The following is a 19,656-nucleotide window of genomic DNA, read 5'->3' as shown; positions in this document are numbered from 1 at the left end:
CTTCGCTCAATAATCTATTTCTCCTCTTTCTCTCTCTTACTTCTCCTCTCCATTTTCAAGATGTTTTATTTCTCTTCTCTCTCTCTCTCTCTCTCTCTCTCTCCAAACTTAAAACTAAAAGTAGGTTATCGAATTTGTAACACAAAATGCCAGACACAAAAACAATCTCTTCCATGCACCATACTTACAAACTTTCCTCTTGACATCAATGTAAGGAATCACTTGCTTGCTTTGCATGATACTTAGAAACAACAACGTTATGCTAAAACCGGTCATAATCGAAACAAAGACCAACCACCACAAAAAGAATTTCTATAAGAGACATAGTCAAAATGAAGGCATGAAGGCCAAGTATAAGAGACCTTCCATTAGCAAGCCATGAAGGCTAAGTATAAGGCACCCGAGTGTTTCCAAGCACCACAGGCAAATGGCCGATGCCAACAAAAAAATACGTCTCCAAGATGCCTAATAGAAAGAAAACTTCATCTTCTTTGGGGAATCATTAACAAAATCTTCCTCCTTGAGCAAAATATGCGAAGGTGAAGCACGGAATGATCCCACAATTTCCATTGGTAATCGCATGGGCAATGCAATAGTCCTACCTTTCTCTTTACCACATGCATTGGAACAAAAATCACAATATAAGTACGTGGAACAACTAACAAAGACCATTTCATCCCAACAATAATAATACATGGTTGAACATTTGTGAACCATTCAGTAGGTACTGATAAACGTTGATGCAGCGTCACAAAACAACCCAAATCCTTGAACCCATACTTAAACCAATGCCTCGATATCTTATCAGTATGAAAGCATTGAAATCTCTTCTTATGGTCAACCTCGTACATATGCACCTGAAAACATTGTGTGTATCCACAATGTACAACTTCAATAAAAACTGGGAGCTTGATGTCAATATTAACATCATCATATAAACATTCGATGACCCTTGCAAATGTCATTCTTATGATATCATTACTCATTAATGCGCGCAACATGCATTGTAACTCTTTTTAATAGTCAGAAGTTGGGTAATAATGCCACTCTAAGGTAGGCATTTGCAAAAGTTAAATAAATAGCAAAATATGAAAAATAATTTACTTCCAAGAGAGTATATGCCAACCAAACAAGTCATAGAGAGCAATTCACATATATGCAAAACCAGTGTCCCTACATGGTCGTCAATAACTACATCCACCCAATAAGACTTTCACATTATGCGAAGATTTTACCTTTGAAAATGCAATATACAGTTGACCATGTGTAAATACTGGTGCATTTAGATAAAGCCCAACAATGGATAGAGTCTATCCCTGTGACTTGATGATTGTCATAGCGAATGTCAACCGGATGGTGGGAAACTCCCTCCATTTCATAGTAAATGGCAATTGTGTAGCATTGGAAATAAAAGTAATCAGGGGAATAAAAACTCGTTCGTCTACATTTGCCCCTGTTATTATCTTAACATCTATTACTTTCCTATTGAAAGCTCTACATATCAACCACATACCATTACACATACCCCTTCTGAGGTTTAAATTTCTAAGAAGAATGATATGTGTTTTTATCTTTAGCAACAATAAATGAGGAAATCCACATCCAAGGTCCAATGTATTTAAATACTCAACAAAGTATAAAAATGAGTCATCAGTCTTTACAATCGAATCTACACTATAATACTGCTTGATCTCCTCTAGCATCAGTTGCAATGCATGATCATTCAAAGTAGCCACAATACATTGCCCTTTCAACACCATGCTAGGTGAAACACACAACTTATCACAACTTTCGATAATACCCACTCCATCCCCTATTCCTTGAATCCAATAGATGAACCCATTGTTTACTACACTACCAGTTGTTGACACTCGCATATTCCCAGAGAGTACGGAGTTGAACATCGGTTTACACAGAGGAAGCTTCTTCTAAGCACATAACATATTCATCATCACTCTCCAACATGCCCCTTGCAATGCAAGCATCCCTAAAAGTATCATAGATCACATTATCAATAGTATGTAGACCTTCAAAAGAAGTACATCCCCGACACTTGGTTAAAAGCATCCACAAATAGTAGAGCTCACCCCAAGTAGACGCCACAAAATACATCCGACCACATGTATTCCCACGCTTCCTCCTAGTCCACATCTTATGTCGTGCATTTCACACCCAATACACTGGAAAGTCTTGATAGTGAATAGTCCTAGCCTTTGGATGAATGCAATTGCACACAAACCATTTAGTAAGAGTAGTTTTCTAAAGGTCTTCATTCTGCACAACATCTAGTATATTATCTATATCTCAAAACACCACATAGTTCTCACCAGGTAAGTAAACCTACAAACGTTGTATATCACGCTTTTCATCATGCAATGCATAATCATAGATCCACCAACATGCCTTAGAGGTAAAAACATATCGTGCATCCAAATAACTCTGAATCTCGTCCACTGTTAACCTCAAATCAGAATGGCAGAAAAATAAAGGAAAAAGTACAAAAAGAACAGAAAGAGAGCAAAGGCGTAGAGGTGGCGTCGAAAACTAAACTGAGACAAAAAGAGTAATTTTAAAGGAAATGCATCTCAAAAACTCTAAAAACTCTTGTAAAAGAGCGCCAGGGTCCCTCTTGTGTCACTTATAAAGGAATAGACAGGTATAGACATGAAGCAAGAAGAGAAAATTAGGAAAAGGAACCTTGCCACAATGGTTGGTCATGTAACAAGGGATGGGTGTCCATGGGGGTTTTAGGATTTGTATATATAAAGTTCAAAAAGTGAATGAAAGCTCATTCTTTGGTGTGTGGCTAACACGAGTCCGTGTGTGGAAGTGAGGAATCAAGAGGGTGAAGCTCTTCACCATCTCCTTTTCTCTTTTCCTCTCTCTTCTCTTCTCTTCTCTTACCTTGCACATGGCTATAGAGAATGGAGCTTGGAGATGGAGGATGCTTGAGCTAGCATCTAGGATCGTGGGGTTACTGACTTGTGTGAGGGAGGAGGCAACTCGTTTCGCCATCAAGGTAAGCTCACTATACCCCGAGAGGACCGACAACGCGTCGGCTAGGTGAAAGATAGCCATGAGAGCTCGCTTGGAACGCTTGAAACAATAAGCGGTCCGTGGGTCTCAGTGGTTGAGCGAAAGCTCCCACATCCACCTTGTGAACATCGCCACCATTCCGTGCTAAATCAATCCCAACAGAAAATTTGATGGTTGTATGGTCATGTCCCTTGTACACATACTTATACAAATACTTAACAACCGCTGTCGAGTACACCTCCACATTTATGTGTGCATTGTATTTCTCATTCAAGAAAGGATTATATGGAACAATCCATTGATTATCAATAACATTATCATTTATGATCATAGAGTTTCCATCATCTCGTCTTCGATAAACGGAATAGCCAGAACTACCAACTGTTGTCATGTCCACTAATTTTTGCGGATAGTCTTTAGCACATCTATCCTTATCCATACAAGGACTCTTCGAGTTCAATCCTCCGCAAGGGCCATGAATATTACACTTTGAAATTGTCTCAAATAAGGCTGGAAACCTAACTCTATCTGACAACTCAGCACAAACCAGTCTATCATAGTGACATGCTTTAGAATGTTTAAAAGACGGCTCTAAAATTAACAAAGTATGAGAATGTGGTAGCTCCCTCTTTTGGAATTCAATCACAGTAACATAGCCTTGAACCTTTCCAAAGAGATCCTTCTGCAACAACGTATACATTAAATTAGCATGTTTTTTATGAAACACGCGAGCAGTCAAATCTGGACAATCATAAGCACTTTTCCCAGGCAACAAAGCATTAGTTATCTCCAACCACTTTGGATTGCATGTCATTGTTATAAAAAGGTTAGGTTTTCCCTTGCATCGCACTATAGCCATGGCATCCTGATATAATTGATACATATGCCTTGGCCCACCCATGAATGACAACAGTAAAACTATCCTCTTACCAATAGAGGTACCAACAACTTGCATTGGCCTATTATCGTTTGTCCCCACCATGTCTGCCAGACCTTTATAGGCCTCTGATCACAATACCGATTATAGAGGGAGCTCACGCTTGACGGCCAAGACCTACGGACCGTTTATTGTTTTAAGCATTTCAAGCGAGCTCTAATGGCTATCTCTCACCTAACCGACATGCCGTCAATCCTATGAGTATAGTGAGCTTACCTTGATGCCGAAATGAGGTACCTCCTCTCTCGCACACGCCGGTAGCTCCATGATCCTAGATGCTAGCTCAAGCATCCTCAAGCCTCCTCCATCTCCAAGCTCCATCCACCATAGCCGCACGGGCGAGAAAAGAGAAGAGAAGAGAAGAGAAGAAGAGAAGAGGAGATGGTGAAGAGCTTCACCCTCTTGATCCCTCACTCCCACACACTCACTCCCTCACACTCTCACACTCCCTCTCTCAAGAGCACACACTCCCTCACAGTCCTTCTCCCTCTCTCAAGAGCACACACAAGCAAGGAGAAGAGAAGAAGAAGAGAACTCTTGTTAGCCACACGCCAAAGAATGAGCTCTCATTCACTTTTTGAACTTTATATACAAAACCTTAAATTCCCATGGGCACCCATCCCTTTTTTACATGACCGACCGTTGTGGCAAGGTCCTTTCTCTATTTTCCTCTTCTAGCCTTATGCCTCTAGCCTACACCTGTCTAATATTTTACAATTAGCACAGGAGGGAGCCTGACGCTCTTTTACAAGAGTTTTTAGAGCTTTTTGAGGTGCATTTTATTTAAATTTGCGCTTTTTGCCCCACAGCTTTAGAGGCCGCTTGCATGTCTTTGCTCTTTTTTCATCTTTTTTCCACTTTTTCCTTCATTTCTCCACCATCTTTCTCTGACATCTCGACTTGGGGTTAACATTACCCCCCTCCGAGATGGGTGCCAATCCCATGGCACTTATGGCTGCTGTTGGGGAATGGTAGGCAGTTGGCAAATTGTTCGGGTGAGGGTAGTGGCACATGTAGACTCGGGTGCGTGTGGAAGCTTGGTAATGATGTATGTTGGAGAAGCCAATTGGATGCCAAGTGGATGATGGGAGCCTCCAAAGTTGGTGGTTTGTCACCTTTTGTAATGCCTGAAAGGAAAAGGTGTGGTGCACTACCTAAGGGGAGTGTCTACCTTATTGTGCAGTGCATCGTGCTCGTGCTAGTGGAATGGGGAGGTGGATCTAACCACAGGCCAGCCTGGGTGACGTCTCACACTTGAGTATCCCATTCATGCAAAGGGAGGTGCGGTGCAAGTAGCTTAGGATAACAGGTCTAACCATAGGCGAGTGTTACCTCCCTAGGTATGTCCTGCCCTTGATGGGCCCTAAGCATGAAGGGGGGGATCAAAAGGGCTAGGGGTTTAGGAGCGGAGTCGGCCAACCAAAGCCACCGAGCACACCTAACTTGAGGACCCCTAGGTGCAGTGATCATATTTTATGTGGTGCTAAGTGCTTCTTCAAGTGAGTCATTCTTTCCATGTCCTTGAGTGATGTTCCTCTTGCTTTTCCTTTCATGCTTTTCTTTTTCTTCTTTTGCTTCTTCTTATTCTTCTTATATTTTAAAAAATTATTTAGTATAATTATTACACTAGTAGGATGATAGCCAGTGCCTAATTCTCATAGTTTGAATTAGGTAGAGAAGGAGGTCGGATGGATTTGCTCAAAAATTGCCAGCTCTGCATGTCCTTTAAGATTCATGTGAACGTGGAGTGAAGTGGTGGAGAGGAAGGGATGATTACATCTAGTGAGCTGGCTGTCGTTCGTGTCTTCCAGGAGAGCTAGGCAAAAAGAAGGGAGGAGGCTAGCCCTCATCATCAGGCGCGCCATGGCACAGCTATCGATGGCGTTAGGATCAAAGAAGAGGGGAGGCTGGCCACGTTCTTGCGGAGTCGGGCCCTGCTTAAGTAATAATTTAAGAAGCCTAAGATAATTACATGTAGTTACAAAAGCTGGATCAGGGCAAGAGAAGTCAGCGAGGAAGCAAGTCATGGAGTCGCCCAAGCTTTCCAAGTTGAAGATGAGGGCGTGTTTAAAAGAGACAACATTAGAGTTGTAGATAATGGGAAAATCATATCGCCCAAGGAGGAGGGCAGCAAAATCCACTCCTACCCTACGAGGGTATGCCATAAACATAGGGTTGTTCCTCTCATAGGGCAGGGTGTTGCAAAAAGCCATCCAAGCAAGCATGCTGATGTCGCACACCCGCCTCCTCCATAGGGGCTGGCAATTATAACCTTGCACGGAATGTGGTACTTTGAACACTTTATTTTGCCAGAATTTGGCTTCTTCAGTTCCCCAAAGAGTGGGGTTCTTCTCTCTTTCTTCCCGCCACTTCTGTCCTAGTCGGTTATCAATTCCAATCACCTCCTCCATCACCTTGAGTGGTAAGAGCCTCCGCAGGCAGTTGGGCATGAGGAAGCTGAAAGTAAATGGCTCTTTTTCTCTTTCCTGTCGCTCCCAAACTACCAGTTCTGCGTGGAATCCTGCGGGAATGTCATCGGGGCATGGTGGGAGGGGCACGGATGACTACACGACTGGCTTGACCCTTAGCTGCTTTTTGGTTTCTTCTAATAATTTTTTCATTCTTTCCATGAGCGCCGCTTGTCTTTCCACAGATGTGTCGACCGGTTGTTGCTATTGAGAATGTAGCGAGGGGGGTTGTGAGATCACCTCTTCTCTAAACCTTCCCATATCGAATTGAAGTTCAGCTTCATCCCCTTGCAGTCTCCTTGTTGTGTTCCCTCTTCAAACCCTATCGCATCAATTTCCTGGGGGATTAGGCCGGCCAGTAATAGGCACTTTCGTTGATCATCCAAGCTCAGCTTAACCTCCGGAGGTTGGGGTGGCATGTACAACCCTGCATGCAGAGCTCTGCATGTGATACTGAGTTTCTTCTTAACCATCTCCAATGACTCTCCTTCGTCTAGGCGGGTGATGTCTATCAGTGTATCTAGAAAGGCCTTTTGATGGGTATTAAAGGCTAGCTGGGCGGCTTCTGCTTTGCTCTCTGCAAGGATATTCTCTTTCTCTACCAGAGCCAGGTGCCGCGCTAATGTCTTCACCCTTCTTTCATTTTGCCCAGCCCATTCCTCAACTCTCTTCTTCATCTCTTCCATGCTTTCACCCTACCTCTGGACTAGGGACATGAGTTTCTGCTCCTAGTCCTTCAGCTCTTTGCTCATGGTTTCATGTTCTTTCTTTCCTTGGTCCAGCTTGTCAGTCATGGTTTCAATCTCTTTCTGCTGCAGCTCTAACTCCTGCTTTCTTTCCTCGTCCAGCTTGTCGGTCATGGTTTCAATCTCTTTTTGCTGAGCTCTAACTCCTACTTTCTTTCCTCATCTAACTTGTCGGTCATGGTTTCAATCTCTTTCGGCTTGCTACAGCTCTAACTCTTGCTTTCTTTCCTCGGTCCAACTTGTTCAATCTCTTTCTGCTGCAGCTCTAACTCCTGCTTTCTTTCCTCGTCCCTGGCGGTAAACTCAACCATAAGCTTTTCGATTTGATTGGTTTTTGTAGTAAACTTTTCAAGTTACACAATCAGGAGCTTGTATTCTCTTTGCATCTTCACAAGTTCCTATGTTTCATCCTCCAGCTGCTGTCTCCAACCCTCTTCCATGTCATCCTAGCCTTCAGCTTTGTTTGAGATCAAAGATCTTCATTTACTGCATGGCTATTACTCGGGTCTTTTTGAGCTGAAATGCAGTCACCAACTCCTTTTCTGCTGCCAACTCAGCCATAGCTATCTTTCTTTCCTCCTTAGCCTTCTTCAATTGTGAGAGCAGCTCGGCGACGTACTCGTCGTAATTAGCTAGTGGTCGAGGCCTCCACTTTCTACTGCTTCGGATCCTGCCTTGATTCAGCGTTAGTGGCCGGCCTTTTTTTCATGTGGCTATGGTCTCGGTGCTCTTCCCTTGGGCCAACTCTTTGTTAATAAAGTACTGCATCCATGTTACGAAGTTTGAGACATCTGCACTGGTGGGGATGCTTAGGGTGAGGGTTGTTGCTTCGGTGGAAGGCACTAGGAGGGTCGGAATAGGGTGAATGGAAGCCTTGCCTTTGCTCTCAGTGACGATCGGTGGTACGATTTCTAGCACCTATGTGCTGGAACTGGGCCCCTCCTCTCTGGGCGGGCTCATAGCCCCCAGTTCATCTGCCTTGCTTTGTTGTTCAATTGATCGGCATGTGGCTTCGGCCAAGTCTTCCTCCTCCTTCCTTCTTAGCTCCTCCTCTTCTTCAACAACTCTTCTCTCCCTCTCTTTCTCTGTTTTCCTAGACTCTTCTTCTAATCTATCTGCTTCATGTTTTTTCTTCTTCTCCCTCTCTTCGGCCTCCTTGAGGGATTCCCTCTTTGCCCTCTCTAAATTTTCTTTCTCTTTTTTCCGGCCTTCGTCCTGCTTCTTCTTTTGTGTCATCTTTTTAACAGGTTTCTTTGATGTCTTCCCTTGATGAAGGCTGTAACAATGCGAATGTTGCCTATGGTGTTAACCCCAAGCCAAAAAGGTGGAAGAATGCCCAAGCCAAGAAGGCGGAAGAATGAATGAAAAAGCGGGAAGAAGATGTAAGAGGAGCAAAGACACGCAATCGGCCTCTAAAGCTAAGCCGGGGCCAAAAGCGTAATTTTAAATAAAAGGCGCCTCAAAAACTCTTGTAAAAGAGCGCTAGACTCCCTCCTGTGCCACTTGTAAAAGAATAGACGCGTATAGGCTTAGGGTATGAAGCAAGAAGAAGGAATTAGAAAAAGGGACCTTGTCACAATGGCCGATCATGTAAAAAGGGATGGGCGCCCATGGGGTTTTAGGGTTTGTATATATAAAGTTCAAAAAGTGAATGGAAGTTCATTCTTTGGTGTGTGGCTAACAAGAGCTCTTCTCTTCTTGTCCTCTTCTTGCTTGTGTGTGCTCTTGAGAGAGGAAGTGTGAGTGTGAGGGAGTGAGTGTGTGAGAGTGAGGGATCAAGAGGGTGAAGCTCTTCACCATCTCCTCTTCTCTTCTTCTCTTCTCTTCTCTTCCCTTCTCTTGCGCGCATGGCTATGGTGGATGGAGCTTGGAGATGAAGGAGGCTTGAGCTAGCATTTAGGATTGTGGAGGTATCGATGTGTGCGAGAGAGAAGGCAACTCATATCGATATCAAGGTAAGCTCACTACACTCGTAGGATTGACGGCACGTTGACTATGTAAGAGGTAGCCATTAGAGCTTGCTTGGAATGCTTGAAATAATAAGCGGTCCGTGGGTCTTGGCAGTTGAGCGAAATCTCCCACATTTTGGTTCCTTTTGTTGGGACACACAGATTCAAGCTTGAGCGCTTGTGCGCCCCATATCGAGCATCGAAGTAAGGGATTCATCCCCGAAACGGAGCTTGAGATAGGTAGGAAGGCTCGGTGTTTTGATCTTTGAAACAAGTAAGTATTTTGGGTTAGTTTGTTTGTTTGATGATTGGAAAATAGGGAGAAATCATTTCAGTTTGTTGCTTTTGATTCTCATTGCATTTAGTGTAGGATAGGATTAGGAAATCAAACTGGGAAAGGGTAGGGTTTACTATTGCAAAACAGGGCATAACTCATGCAAAAAATGGCAAAAAGCTTGCTTGGGATGCTTTGGCAAGTGAGTGATTGGGAGAGTCAAAGCCTTACTTGGGAGGGGGTTTTAGAGCCAAGAGGCCAAAGGAGAGCTCATTTGCAGCCATTGCACAGAGAGAGAGAGAGAGAGAGAGAGAGAGAGAGAGAGAGAGAGCCCGCAAAGATTCGATTCGATCTCGTCATCGGAGAGCCTACCGCTCACCCCAAGTATACCAATCACTTCCCTTGGTGCCTTAGCCGGGATCTAGAAGCTTGTGCTTGGAATGATTGCTTGGCTCATGAGATTTGATCGAAATCATCGTCGCGTGACATTCGTCACGCCGCATTTAGCCCGTCCGAGCGGCCTTTGTTAGGTCGAGTCCCAAACTCGTCCCTCGGACCCGGCCATTCGGACCTCGACCCGGAAACCCTAATCGGCCCTTGACCCTTGTCCACTCGGCCTGTCCGAGTGGCAGCACTCGGCCTTTTGACCAACTGGACACTTGGCCCCATTCACCAGTTCGGCCCTTGGCCCAAGATGACTCAGCCCCCCTCGGCCCAACATTTGACTCGGCCCATCCGAGTCACGCCACTCGAACCTTGGCCCGCGAAAAACTTTTTGTACTCACACCAATGCGATTTGGCCCGTCTCAGTCACCCACTCGGCCCTTGCAATTTGGACCATTTGGGCCGAGTGTGTATTTGGCTCAATTTCTCAAAAATTTAACCTGACCCAGCTGAAGCTCAGTAGTGCAAATTGTCGTAAGCCCTCCTGACGCTTAGAACCTGATTTTGGCACACAGAGTAGACAAAAGCATAAGGCGTAGCCGCTTAGCAATTTGAGTGGGCTGTCGTGATACCTAGAAACCTAGAGACCTAGAGGCAACCTGCTGAGCCATAAAACCCTAATTGGACCCAAAAACGACAAGGCAACGTAACTAAAAAACCCTAAATCCTGTTTAGACGGCCAGAGAATTTATTGACAAAGCCTATCAGGCCCAAAACGAAGTGAGGGTGCGTAAGACGCTTAGAGGCTATTTGCCGCTCTCACCTTGAATTTCCGCACTTGAAGTGCACTTAAGGAAAACTGAAAGCCTGATTGAACACAAGTGCACTAGAAAGAACACACGCACGGAGTGGAGATAAATTGAGGATTGTATTTAATAAGTCAAGGAACTCACTCAGATAAGCCACTCAAGGAACCCACGAATAGGAGAGAACCCACAGATAGAAAGAAACCATCAGCACGCGAAGTAGGACGAAGCGAGCAGTGCAAAAGAAGGGGATTCGACAAACCCACTCAACTTGATCGATAGCTTGGTGAAGCACGAGAACTCAACTATGGCAGAGGAAAGCTCAGACTGTAGGTCTAACGAGGAACTCGACTTAAATGTCTTCCCAGAGGCTATCCAGCACTGGTCAGCAGCTACGATATGCACGCTCGGTATGAGCACCACAGTTGGACAGCAGATGCTATCATTGTAGACTTAGAAGAAGAGAGGAAGCTAGCCCACAAGGTGTTGCAAAGCATAGCCGCATACAATAGAGACCAGCAGGCCATGAGTCAAAGGCAAAGTACGGAGTTGTGTAAGGTGCAGCGAGTGCTGAACTTAGCTAGCAGAAATCGAACGGATCACGAGAGAGCCCTAGAAGGAGACTTAACGCTGAGCGAGCTTCTTATGAAGCAATTGTTAGACAACACCGTAGCAGAGCAAAGTGTTGCAGCATTGGCGACCTCATTGCTGGCAAGGTTAGGAGTAACCCAAGGCTCTAAGAGCCAGTCTAAAATCCCAATAGTCGCAAAGCAGCTCGACAAGTACCAATCCCACGACGACCCATACAGCTTTGTAGAGTAGTTCGAGCAAGTCTGTGAAGCCAACGGCCTCAGCGACCTGACTCAGTGCTCTCAAGCGTTTGGACTCTGCTTAGGTGACAAGGGTAGGATTTGGTATACAAGCTTAGATGCCGCAGAGCAAACAAATGTCAATAGCCTCAAGAATCTCTTCATTAAGAGATTTGCTGAGCCTGGATACTTCGACAATCTGCTAGTACGACTAATGAATGTCAAGCAGAAAGAGAAGGAGGACATTCGCGATTACGTAACCCACGTGAGAAGCCTCTTCAAGAGAATCCCTACAAGTGAACGATCGACTAAAAGAGCAGTTTCAAATGTGTTCATCAGCAGAATTCGAAATGAGGAACTGTATAAGGCTTTGGTAGCCAACTCGAGCTTGCAACAAGACAAGCTAGCTAGGGTTTTTAAGGAAGCTATCAGAGTCGATGATCAACTGAAAGAGAAGAGCTCCAACTTAGAAGAAGCCATCTCGTGAAGTTTAGAAAGAGCATCAGCCTCTAGTGAGTGACCAGCCCCATCATCCCAAGATAAGGGGAAGGCCACCGAGACGAACCAAGACTTGGCTGATGTCAAGATGGAGATATTCAAGCTGCAAGACCTATGGAGATGACCAACGCGGCCACACGTCCAATGTGTGTACTGTGGTGGAAACCATTTTTCGGTCGAGTGTCAAGACCCTCGGTTGAGACCTTGCGCTAACTGCGACAGGTTCGGCCATGACATTGTGCATTGCAGATTGCCCAGGAGACTTTCATACTCCCAACCATACGATCAGCCTTACCTAGCGAATAGGCTACAACCACTTTTCGGAAGGGGAGCCCCATTGGCCCTTCCTGGGCCTAACGATATTAAGCTGGCTGTCCCTAGGGTGGACATAAACCCTACAGGTATACCTAGGTCGGCCGGTCCCTATGTGACCCATCCACCGAGCGACGCTTCAGTCCACTACATGGAAGAGCCAAATGAGGAAGAGACTTACTTATACCCTTATGTCTCTCATGACGACGAGGGCAATGCAGTCCTTATGGACTATTGACCAGTACCAGTGATGGCGTTGGGGAGAGGATGAGGTAGAGGCATAGGAGGGCTGACACAGGATCCAATCATCTGTTGGACTTGTGGTCACCGGGGTCATGTCTCATCACGTTGCCCCAAGAGGGAGCAACAGAATAGAGACAAAGTTGACCTAAGGTGCGTTGAGTGCGAAATTACCCATCTCTTCGTCGATTACCCAAAGCGGAAACCTTTTGCAAGTTCAGCCAACGTACCATATGTTCCATTGGGGTTGTTTGGTGTCGAGAACCTTGATGGGGAGGCCACACCCATCCCATTGCGGGTCATGACCCATGCTCAGACAAAGTAGGCCGGTATATCACTACTGGGACCCAGCAACCTCGATGCAGCCTCAATAGGGAAGAAGAGCCACAGGCGAAGGAAGAAGAGGTCGGAGGCTAAGATCGCACTGAAAACTGAGAGTGCTACAACTCTGCCTGTTGGAAAGAAACTGAGAGTGCTACAACTCTGCCTGTTGGAAAGAAAGTCACGGACGCAGAGGCAGAAACTTCAGCCCCCAAGACGGCCGAAAAGGGAAGTGCCAAGGTAGGGGAGTACCCGCATCCGAAGCGCCAACTCGAGGCCATAGAGAAAGTGAAGGACTGGGTGAAAGAGACCCAAGAGCACTTAAGGGATGCTGAGCCCATCCTAGAGGACGAGATCGATGATCTCACCAGCATGAACACAGCAATCTCACCCCTCGACCAAAGTCAGGAGATGAAACCGCATCACAGGCAGTACCCCTTAGGCCAAACCTTGATGCTACAGGTCCACAAATCAGTCATGGCCATTGGCCAAGACAATCCGGTGCAGGAGAGAGACGAGTAGTCGACAGCCTCCTTACCATGCTAGTGACCACCCGTGTGACGTTAAGCCTAGAAGGCTTGCTTAAGCAGCATCCCACCCTATGGCAAGACCTCAAGCAGTGGGTTGAGGGGTCACGAGAACAAGCTGTGGATCTGCATGATCAGGATGCAGAAACACAAATACCGAGTCTAACATTGCACTCTGTGCCAAAATCCTTGCACGTTAATGCTTTCTGGGAAGGCACTGAGATACATGCAATGTTACCAGTCCTAGCCTTAGGTGACACAACGAGAAAGGGGATCGTAGACATGGGAGTCGGGATTAGTGTGCTGAGCCATGCAGTACTACAAACCTGGGGAAACCCACCTGTTGAGACTGCTCGGTTTAATGTCATAATAGCAAACGGCATGAGAGTGAAGCCGTTCGGGGTACTTAAAAACTGGCCAGTGAAAATTGCAGGTGTCTAGTTCTCTGTCGACTTTATAGTCATGAAGGGGGTGGACTACGATATCCTGTTAGGCCGACCCTGGATGCACAATGCCAGAGTTATCAAAGATTGGGGTAACGGCTTGATATTCTTAGGCAACATGAGAAAGTTGTGAGGGTAGAGATGGACACTTGGAAGACCTCACCAGTTAACTTGGATGCCATCTTTGCGATGCTCAAGGGTGATGGTTAAGTCAAGACGTCTTATGGGTCCTTGACCAAGTATATCCCATGCCCAGAGGATGCACAGGATTGGATGCATGTCCTTGCTATAGTCGACCTACCATTCTCGGATCAAGAGGAGTATGAGCAAGACATCAAGATGATGGGCACGACTGACGGCACACCCTCTATACTAGTTTGCATGATGGAAGGAACCCTTCTTGGGAGACCTAAGCCCGTCACCTTCCAAGTGCCAAGCAACAAGAGAGAACTCCAAGAGGCTCTGGAATACTTAACAGACAAGCTAGCTGACAATTCAGCAGTAAACCTCAAACCACTCCAGGATCTCTTAGGTGAATCCAAGTGGCAATGGACCAAGATGCATGACTTGAACCTTATGTACAACTGGGCCCTAGTCCCTGATCAACGACAAGAGATATGCCAAGCCCTAGGAGATGATGAGCAGTTTGATGCAGAGGACTCTAACAACGAGTACGAAGAGTGCCAATCCTTCAATGATGGAAGTGAGGGTGAGATGGACACGGTAGAATACGACACTGAGGAACATGAAATAGAATAAATACGGGCAGACTCCAAGACACAAAAGAGAAGTGTCTATAGGATAGAGCGGGGAATCATGCGCATGGATTGTGATCGCGCTTGGTTAGAACACGTAGGAGCCCTAGACCTTGTGCAAGCAAGCCTAGCTCAACCAGGAGCGACACTGGCGCTTATTAGGGTAGAATCACCATCTGAACTACGACCACCAGGGGAGACCCCCTCTTCTAGCGAAGATGGCGAGTTCGACTCTGCGTCAGAGGTGAGGTCGGATAGCGATCCAAAAATACCTAGGCCACCCAAGACCCGATGCACCAATGGGGACCTACCTGTCCACCTGAGGCTAGACGATTGAAGCAGGAAAGGGTAAACCAACCCAGGCATACACAAACAGACGAACAGCGAAAACCACGGGACCTCCCTAAACGATTTACAAAATTCAAGAAAGGAGATAGGGTAGTGATCTTATTGGGTGCCAAACGGCAAGGGCAAATGAGCGAATCAATCGAGGGACCAGCCAGGGTCAAGGAGGCGAGCTTAGCTCGGGAAGGGGAGACACCCCAACCAGCCTTCATTGCCAATGACTTGACTGAGGAAGAAGAAATGAGTCTTGTCGCTCTCTTGTGAGAGTACGTAGACATATTCTCATGGTCCCTGGAAGAGCTTAAAGGGCCGAGTGTAGTGACTCATAATATACCCATGACACCAAACGCAACGTCAGTGAGGTAGCAACCATACCCAATGAATCCAAAGCACGTTCATGCTGTCAAGGAAGAGATTGATAAGATGATGAGAGTAGGATTCATTTACAAAATTGAGCACGCGGACTGAGTATCACCCATAGTCATCGTGATGAAGAAAAACAGAAAAATTAGAGTGTGTATCAATTACAAGAACGTGAACCCATATGGAGGCTGCTCATACGCACTCCTCGACAAGTGTCGGATCGCTATTGCTATCGAGTCTAAGACTATACCAATGATCTTTTACATGTTGCGAAACACTAAAAACGCGGGCATAGAGTCGCTGCTAGCTTGAACCTTCAAGAAGCAAACTTGCTGCAATATCGATTATGAGTCGCAATGCATCCACCTCACCATAGGCAACGTCCATATTGATACAACCTTTGGCAAGGGCTACACGATTCTGTTAAAGTCTGCAAGGCCACCGGTAGAAATACTTGTAGCCAAGTCCACGGAGGGGGTAGGGCTCAACCACATGCACCAAAACCTCACGGGCCGCCGCTCATAGCGGCAAAAGCTAAGGCCCAACAACGCGAGTTTCAATGGAGGCATAAACAACCGCGATCGCCGCCTAGGAGTAGACGCCACGTCTTCGTAACTCAAGAGACTCTAAGCCCAGGAAGCCAAGATGCAGTTACGGAGATCAAAGCATGATTAAGCCAAAATGGGTTCCTAGATCCCTCTTGCACGCACAAGGATACTATGAGGGGAATGCCTGGCTATGGATCCCTAAGGCCAGAGTGGCCCACGACATCACTCAAATGCCACCCTCTTGTTTAACCAACCTGAGCCTCGTGGAACCTTGGAACCAGAAGCCGCAATGTTTCCTAAGCTTGCCTGCTACTAGTTCACCCACGCATGAGCTCCGAGGAGTTGAGCAAGACTATTGGCCCAAACCCTAAACAACGTTACCCCCTTCAACCCCTACTAATGACGATAAGACTTGCCAAGCCCAATCCGAGTGTAGCAACCCATCCGTAGCAGCCACTACTCCAACGCTTATCCATGGGACTCAACCATCGTGTCATGGGCAACTACCACCATCTGCCACTGCGCTTATTGGCCCCATCAAACCCTAGCTACCTGCGGGCCTTAAACCATCTTACAAGCGGAAATCATTCTTAACTCTAGCTGCAAACCTAGCGAAGACATAGCAGATGATGTTATTGATTGTCTTAGACGCTTTTTTGATTGATTCTGGAAACACCAAGTTAATCTACACTATTCTGTACTACAATAAGCATCAACAATAAATTGTTGCAATAGCTAACCACCGCGCAATATGCACACCTTAGTATCTTCGTGCACCTGAAGACGGAATGCATAAAATTGCATTTGGGTAACACAATTTTTATTGGACAATTCAAATATGTTAACAGGAACACTAACATTACTAACTCAACCTTTACATGCCAACCATCATCTCCCATTGGAAAAAGGGGGACATATAGCATTGGCATATATGCTCTATGCAAGTTTGAAATAGCAACACATCGACCACCCTGAGTGTAAATATGAATATCCTAACAATCAAGAGTATCCTTGTCACCCTACCTCGGCATGATAGCTGCAACCTCAGTTGCTGTAGGAGTAGAGCACTGTTTACTAGTTCTTTGAACACCAAAAATACTCATTCTTAGTTCTTGCATGAGATTATTTTGCAGTTGCAAACCCAGAGACCTAAAAGCTTGTGCATATACGTTGTGTCGATGCATCATACATGGAAGCTCCCCTAGCAAATTTGGTAATAAATCATGCATAACCCCCAGCCTATTAAGCAACTTATGCTCGGTATCATAAACATAGAGTTGTGGAAATTTTAGCCTTTCTTGACGTTGCACATCAAGAAGCAAAGTACCTCTACGATGATAAACAAAGCCATGCACTCTAAAGGTGTAACCATTCCCGATAACAGGCAGCTCATCAACATTAGCTTTGAGTGATACAAATGCAAGAGCATTGTTGTATGCTCGTATGTTAGTTTTAAATATCCTACTTTGAGGGTGCATACCATGCAACAAATCATGCAATGGTTGTGGTGGACGTTGCAATAGTGGCAACATTACTTTTCCATTTCGACAGCAATGCCTTCCAAACAAAATTGACCCTTGCACTCGAGTCTCGCATCTCCAAAACTTACCTAAACATTTCTCACACATTTCAGAAAAACTTCCCATGGAATGCACATCTGGCTCTTGAAATAGTAGTACCATTGTTGTTGGGTGAACATTCATTGTAGGCAAAGTATGTAAAATGGAGCACAATCCACCATTTTGGGAATAAAAAATAACAGTATTATGAACACGTGACTCATGTTGGAAGAGAAGGAGAGAGACAGAGTGGAGCGAAAGATGAGCCTCAGCTCATTGTTGTTCTTTTTTCATTATTCTTCCATCATACTAACTAAAAGAGACTTACACACATAGGTATGACTAACCAAGGCTAATTGTGGTTAAGTCATTGACTACACCAACTTATTGAATGTCACATATATGTACAACTATATCCAGCTAATGTCGGTCACACACATAAAGATAGACTGGTTGAAGAGTAGCGGGAGCTTGATATTCTAACACTCCCCCTCAAGCTCAAACCATTTGATAAACTCCAAGTAGCTATTTGAAATATATGAAATTTTCTTTACCAAGAGACTTGGTAAATATATATGCTACCTAGTCTTCAGTCTTCACATGAATCAAGTCAATTTTCCCTATAAGAACCATTTCTCTGATGAAATGGTAGTGAACCTCAATATGTTTGGACCTAGCATGGTAGACAGGATTCCTAGCCAACATAACACTGTTGAGGTTATCACAATGCAATCTCACTCTGCTTTCCAGCTGTATTCCCAAGTCTTTTAGCAGTTTCATCAACCAAACCACTTCCAAAGCTGCTAAGGCAGCTCTCTATACTCAGCTTCTATACTAGACAATGCAACAGTAGGTTGTTTCTTACTCTGCCAATTGATCATACTGCTGCCCAATCCAAATGCATAACAATAGATTGACCTCCTGTCATAGGCACAACCAGCCCAATCGGCATCATAAACCCTGTCAAGTCAAGGGATTTTCCATATGCATAAAACAACCCACAATCTGTAGAACCCTTTATACATCTCATGATCCTCCTGATTGCATCTAAATGTGGTTTGCGAGGCTTCTGCATGAACTAACTAATCAACCCCATAACATAAGTCAGGACGGGTAATAGTCAAGTATATCAAGTTGCCCACCATCTGTCGATACATGGTCACATTCTCTATGTCATTCCCAACATCAATCTATAGCTTGACATTCTGATCAAGAGGTGTCTCCATAGGCTTGAATTCAGCCATACCATACTTTTGTAACATGTCATGAGCATACTGCTTCTGTAATAGCCATATACCTTGAGGCGTAGAGACTACCTCAATCCCAAGAAAATACTTTAGTTCACCAAGGTCTTTGACTCTGAATTCAGCCTGTAAACATGATTTAATTTTAGCAATGCCCTCTTCATCATCTCCAGTGATGATAAGATCATCTACATAAACTACTAGAAACACATATCCATGATCTGTCTCCTCCGTGAATAGACTGTGGTTTGCATCACCCAATCTAAATCCATGTTGCTATAAATAACTGCTAATCCAAGCATTCCATGCTCTAGGTGCCTGTTTCAATCCATATAAAGCCTTTTTCAGCTTACATACATGTGTAGGAAAGTCCAAGTGAACATAGCCTTTAGGCTGCTCCATATATACTTCCTCAACCAAATCACCGTTCAAGAAAGTATTCTTGAGATGCATTTGCCATAATTTCTAGCCTTTGCATGCTGCCAAAGCAATGACAGTTCTGACAGTTGCCATTTTAGCCGCAGAACTGAAAGTCTCCTCATAGTCAAGGCCATATTGCTGTGCATACCCTTTTGCAACCAGCCTAGCCTTATAACGTTCTAATGAACCATCTAACTTGCACTTAACCTTGTACACCCATTTGTAGCCAATGGGGACTTTGCATTCAGGCAACTCAACAAATTCCCATGTTTCATTTTCAACTAGGGCTGCATACTCCTCATCCATGGCACCACACCAGTTATCATTTGAGCTGCTGTATCATCAAACTTTGTAGGTTCTTTGTAACCTATCACACTAGCCTTATATGCATGATGGTGGGCTGAATAACTAGTGTATGTAAACCTATCAACTGGTTTTTTGACTCTCTCAGATCTCCGTAAACTATGGCTCACTCTAAGCTTGCCTCTCATGAGGTGGTACATAACAACTCTACCTTACTCTAGGTGTCATAATAGACGGAATGCCTAACTCACTATCCAAATTATCACTGTTAGATGACTCATAACCTGCTGTAAGTGGACCAGTCACATCCTCAAGCATCTTTTCTTTTCCCTTATCCAAGCTTTCCCTCACTGACATATTCGTGTCAAT

Source organism: Lygodium microphyllum, unplaced genomic scaffold, assembly GCF_053477565.2.
Source record: "Lygodium microphyllum isolate KBCC unplaced genomic scaffold, Lygodium_microphyllum_v1.1.10 scaffold_266, whole genome shotgun sequence".
Classification (NCBI taxonomy): Eukaryota; Viridiplantae; Streptophyta; class Polypodiopsida; order Schizaeales; family Lygodiaceae; genus Lygodium; species Lygodium microphyllum.
This window is presented reverse-complemented; position numbering follows the sequence as displayed.